Raw genomic sequence first — 6342 nt, 5'->3', positions numbered from 1 at the left:
AAGTTTGCGGTGGACTTAGCTTTAGACAAAGAACTCTAATGAACAAAGCCTTGTTTAGCAAACAGATATGGCGATTAATTTCCTTCCCAAACAGCTTGTGGAGCTCACAGATTAAATAGAAATACTACCCCAAAACGAGCATATTCACAGCAAGAAAATCAAAAAAGAATAGAACCACTTGGTGGCGGCATACACAGAAACTTTTGGCAACCCTCAAACCAAATATTATGTGGATGGTTAAGGATGGATCTAATATATTGGATTTTGAGGACTCTTGGATCCCCACATTAAATGGAGGGCTACCAAAGCCATCTCAAAATGCATAGTGATGGAGGGTGATTTTTCCCGACCTCATCATAGGGGGACACGTGGGCGTGACTCAGCATAAGTGACAGTTCAGCGCGACCAGTCCGCCAAAGTCCAGCATGGCAGCTCAGCACCAGATGACACTCCGATTATCCCGAGCTCCTCCTCAAGAAGGGAATACCCCGAGCTAAGATTCTTCCACAGGCATCCCAAGCCAAGGTACTGCAAGACAAGGATCTCCCAATCTCAAGGCACTTCGGGGTGAGCTCGGGAGCCTGCTAATAAATTTGTTCCGACTGACCTAAGTAGGCCGCTCCAGGTAGAATCACCTCAGTATGGCACATGCAGCTCAGCATAGGGTAGCTCGGTGCAAGGTAGCTCGCAGGAAGACAGCTCAGCGTATCACAGGAAGATCTCCCCTGACAACCATACCTACCAAACCTGGAGCCCTGCACCCATGTCTCTCGCCAGGCGGTGTCGTGCCTGCCAAACCTGAGAGGTGTCCCCCGCTTGACAGAGTTGTACCCTACAACAGTGACCTGTGCAGCCCTGGCAAGTAATGGCTGCAACAGAGAATCAGAAGCGGTTATGTCAGATTTAACAGAGCACCGTTATATAAGAGATCCTACCCCAAAAGAGCAAATGTAATTGCATTCGCGCTATCTGCACTCTGGCTTTCTTCATCTTCTCTGCAATTTTCTCTCTCAAAGTTCTAACTTAAGCATCGGAGTGTTCCTGCTGGGAGAGCTCCCCGGGAATCCTTCATTCTCTTCTTCTTCTCATGTACCGTCCGTCGCCAGCTTGGAGTGTGGCCCCCTGCCAGTTAGGAGTGACTAGATCGCGCTACATCATTTGGCGTCGTCTATGGGAAACGCTTCAAAAATCCTCTCACCAAGCAACTTCGGTAAGACTTCAATGGCTTCCTCCAGCAACGCCAGACGAAGTGCCGACCAAAACACCTCCGGGGAACGACCTCAGCTCCCTACCGTCTGCATTGGCCAGTTCACTGTACCCCTCTTCGCGGACGGAGTCCCTACCCTGAGCGTGCCTCAGGTCATGGCGCCAGTAAATGCTCCACTCCCTTCGCCGGTAGAGGCGACCTTTGCAGAACCATCAGTTCTCTCGGTGGTCGGACAGAACCAGCTAGAAAACTTGGTACACTGCGTGCGAGCTATGCAAGCTCAAATGCAACAGTTCCATCAGTTCCAGTTGTACTAGCAGCAAATGCTTCACCACGTCTACCAACAGCAGTACTAGCAGTAGTTCCCACCACTGCCTCAGCATCAACAGCAAGTTCCACCTCGGCACTTCGCTACGCAGCAGGCTCAGCTCCGCCGTCGTAGCGAGCGTCTCCCCCACCGAGGAGAGACCTCCCGAACTCAGAACCCTTTCGGAAGCCAGGTCTCATGGCAGGAGGGAAAGATAAGTTACTCCCCCCACCTCGCAGCCTGTAGTCATGTAGGGGGCCTCTCAGCTAGTTAGACCCACATCACCTCGACCCTCGCAGTTCGAGATTTCGCTCGTCGAGAACCAATTCGAGGTCCTGGCCGCGGACTGTAAACAAGGCCCTTCAGTACACAGCCATCAGCAGCAACCCGAGCCCCTTCCCAGGCCCATCGAGCTTGGCAACATAGAAGCAAACAATACTAATGCATCCAGGGCAATACTGGAATTTTGGTCCGGTTCAGGGTTTCAAGAAAACCCACACTACATGTACCTCATGTCTCACCCTGGCAGCCGAGACAAGCCACCCCAACCAACTTGGTGACACATCAGTGTCAGCCTTGGCAGGATAAATCTCTCCAAATCTATCCAACAACTGTGAAGATTCTAAACTAACGCGAGTCTCATATGTGTCCAGTTTAAGGGTATTACACAAAAACACACCATAAAAACAGGAATCAAATATGTACTTTATTCATTTACATTAAATGTCATAATGTACGTCATTCTGATTGGAGCTAAGGGCATACACTGTCTAACAACTCACTACTCTGAATGCAACATGACCTAGTCGTTGATGCCATCTAGAAAGGGTAGTGCATTCTCCGACGAAGGCAGCTACTTTATTGTTGACTTGAGTCCCTCCAAGAAATTGATAGAGTCCGTCTCTACTGGTTCCTCTAATAAGAACTCTCCCCGTATAATCCTCCACACGAAAGAAGTCACGATGGAATACAAGGTAAATATCGTTGTCTTTGGTAAGTTGCTCACAAAAATCAGATTCTTGGTGATGTATGGAACATGATAAACTGAATTTAGAGCAAATGTATGATTATTATGTGTCAATGATGATGATCCGGAATGTAAAATTCTCAAACCTTATCCATTACCAATAGTAACCTGATCCTGACCCATGTACTCAGACCGATTCTGTAGATTATCTACATCTAGAGTGAAGTGATGAGTGGCGCCTGAATTTGGATACCACGTGGGATCAAGTTCATTCCCAACACTTGTATGATACGCAGCAGGATCTGAAGGAGTCTACTATTCTTCCTGATAAGATAAATCATAGCACCTCCTACAGATAAGAGCACCATGTCTTGGTTTGTTGCAGACCTAACAGACAATTTGGGAAAAATTGCCTTTCCCACGGCCACCACTGTTATTTCTGCCGCCATTGTACTGATTAGGATGACCTCCACTATTGCGGCCACCGTCGTGACCTCTGCCATTGCCGGGAGCAGAACCCGCCCATGGTTTGTATTTTTAGAGTTCCATTTATTTTATTTTTTCCATGTGCGGCAAAATTCGTTGAGGGAGGGTTATCAACAGCGGGCTGGTTGTGTTGTTCCAACTAGGCCTCATGATTTAATAGCAGTCCCAATATATCATTAATTGTAAGCAAATCAAAATCAATCCTATTAGTGATCATAATAACTATGGACTCATACTCAGTCCCCAATCCAGAAAGAATACAGAGTATAAGATTTTCTTTGCCTACCTGTTCAGAAATTGCTGCTAGGCTATCGAAAATTACCTTGGCTTTCTTGACATACTCGGTTATTGACTCTGAACCTTTATTGATGCTCTGTAATTGTTGCTTCAGGTGAAGTGCTCTTGACCTTGAATTGGTGAAGTAAGTTGCAGATAGGGCCTGCCAAACTTCGGTTGTTGTGGTTAGACCGATCACCTCCATTACCATGCTCTCAGTGAGAGATGAAATAATCCACCCGAGAACAAGTTGATCCAGCTGCACCCAGTTATCATATTCTGGATTTATCACTCTCTGTCCATCAAGACCATCGATATGGGTTGGAGGAGCTTGCATCGTTCCTTCTACGAGACCGAGTAGTTTGTGGGTTCTGAGAACTGGGGTCATCTGCACCCTCCATGATAGATAGTTGTCATGAATCCGCTTTATGGGAAGCGAGTGGGAAATGTTGGGACGTTGATTATTGATGTTCCCAACACAACTTAGAAATTGGTTGCAATTTCCTATGTTTGAGCTTGCTGCCGAGTGCATGCCATTGTGAGCCATTGGCTCTAATACCATCTTAAGAAAAATAACTAAACTAAAAACAAAAGAATAATTGGAGATCAAGAATAATGTCGATGGTAATGGATACCATCAGACGCATGGTATTTATAGATGAGAAGTTTACATCAGAGAGGAGTTCTACAAGGCTTGAGAGAATGTACAGATAAGGAGATAATTACAGAAAGGTTAGTTACATCAAGAGTAGGCTCTTAGGATAGAGGTTATGCTGATTAAATAAGAATTATCCTAGGAGGATAGTTTCAAATATCCAGAGGTCTCCTGATCTCCTTGAGTGTGTGGATTATCCTTGTCATTATCCTTAATATGCTTGGCTAAATGAACCGGATAGGCTCTGTACTTCTTGCAAGGTCCAAGAAGAATCTGGGCATCGTCTCTTCTTCCAAGGCTCTTTTGCTCGAGCATTGGTGTGAGGCACAAATTGGGCGAAATCCCCCATCCATGCATATCCAACCTATAAATGTAATTAGGGGTGTAAATAGATCAAATTCGAATCGGATCAAGCAATGTCCAAATTCGAATCCAATTAGAAAATCTGATATCCAAATTCGATTGGATACCTGACGAATAAAATTTATATCCGAATTCGAATCCGATTAAATATTCGAATATTCGATTCAATTCGAATTTGATTAGTTAACTATTTTAAATAATTAATAAATATATAAATAAATATTTTATTGATATAAAGTATATAAATATATAAATTATTTATATAACTTAATTATTATGTATAAATTATATAAAATATTTTATATATTATATATAAGAATTAAATAATTAGTCGAATTCGGATATTATCGAGTCGAATCAGGTCATATCCGAATTCGAATTCGATTAACTATTCGGTAAGAATAGGATATCCGAATTCAACCAATTAGATATTCAAATTATCCAAATTCAATTCGATTATGTCGAATATCAAATTTGAAATCAGATTTTCGAATACCGTTGACACCCCTACATGTAATCATAGCTGACTGGTTCTTCAAGTTAAACACTCACTATGGCAAACAGCAAGCATTGGCAAGCCTAGGCCATTTCAGTATTATTGGCTATCATCATATATGGAAAGCTAGAAACAAAAGTATATTTGAGAATGAGCTACCGGACACTAAAAAAGTGGCACACACAGTCTTACAATTTTCATATGAAGATTGCCTAAATCAACCACAACCCAGTCTAGGATCTCGGTATCCCCCACAAGTAGCATGCCCATGCTATTTTTTGACGGTTCTTTTGATCTAGTTTTTGATAACGTAGGACGAGGGCTCTTCATCTGCCACCCCAGTCAACAGTACATCATTGCAGAAGAGTCACCCTGTTGGGCAGTCAACAGCTATGATGCCGAAGTTCGAGCCCTTCTAGGAGGATTGCAAGAAGCTTTAGCCCACAACATCTCTCATCTTTTGGTATACTTGGACAATGAAGCATTGGTAAATTTTGCAAACATTGGTAGTGCATCTTAGTGGATTGATCCATGGTTTTTAAAACCAAACCGGTCAGGGCTCCGGTTATCGGTTCAAACGGTCCGACCGTTCAACCCAAACAGTCGACCTGTTCTAACAAAAAAATAAAAAAATAAAAAAAAATGAAAAACAGTCAAAACCATTTGAACGGTTAATCGGCCGGTTCAATAGTTTGCTGACCAAAATCAACGGTTTTGGGGAAAAAAATCGGTTTTGAAGAAAAACGAAACCGGTAGGTGACCAGTTCCCGGTTTTTCCGGTCCGACCATCCACGTCCACTTTTGAAAACCATGGATTGATCAGTTGCACAGGAATCACCTTAAAAGATTAATCTCTTCTTTTGGATCTGTACATTTTATGCATATTTACAGATAACATAACCAAATGGCCCATCTTTTTGCTTATGTTTCATGTAAGGGCCAGCTAAAGCTAAGCTACAATTCTCAGCAGACATCTCATGTATCTTTCTCGTTATAAATATAACGCTTTTCTTTTGAGTCCGGATCTCCTGCCCACACAAATTCTGCCCACATTTATTGCAGTTACACATGGAGAATATCTCATTCTCTGCATAGTATTATGCAGGGGGAAATGTTCCCAATTCAGGGGGGATAATGTGTTGTGGGTAGATGTGGGCAGGATTCTCGTGGGCAGGAGATCTGAACTCTTTTCTTTTGCAAAAAATGAAATGATGAATTTATCATTTCTCAACGAGAACATGTTTGTTGGTTTTAAAATAACGAACACGTGTGCACCTCTTTCACATGTTAAGAGGGATATCAGAGTAATTCTCACCCCTTTGTCATACTTATTCTCCGGTGACAAGGAACCAAGTAACACCATCATTCACCGCCGTTCATCAAGCTCCTTCTTCTTCTGTCCTTATTTTGTTTCTGCTTATGTAAATCAAAAAATTGTTCCTAAGCAATAGATTGCCAAACACTTCAGTTATTCCACAGGAACTAGAAACGGAATTCCTATTTTGGAAGAGGAATTTCCTCTGAAATAGAAACAAGGAGGAACATTGCCAAACAGAGCCCTGATTTCAGTCCACTTCAATGATTT

Source organism: Nelumbo nucifera, chromosome 1 (genome assembly GCF_055504915.1).
Source record: "Nelumbo nucifera cultivar China Antique chromosome 1, China Antique-T2T, whole genome shotgun sequence".
Classification (NCBI taxonomy): domain Eukaryota; kingdom Viridiplantae; phylum Streptophyta; class Magnoliopsida; order Proteales; family Nelumbonaceae; genus Nelumbo; species Nelumbo nucifera.
The sequence above is the reverse complement of the archived record's forward strand: the minus strand, read 5'-3'. Positions refer to the sequence as shown.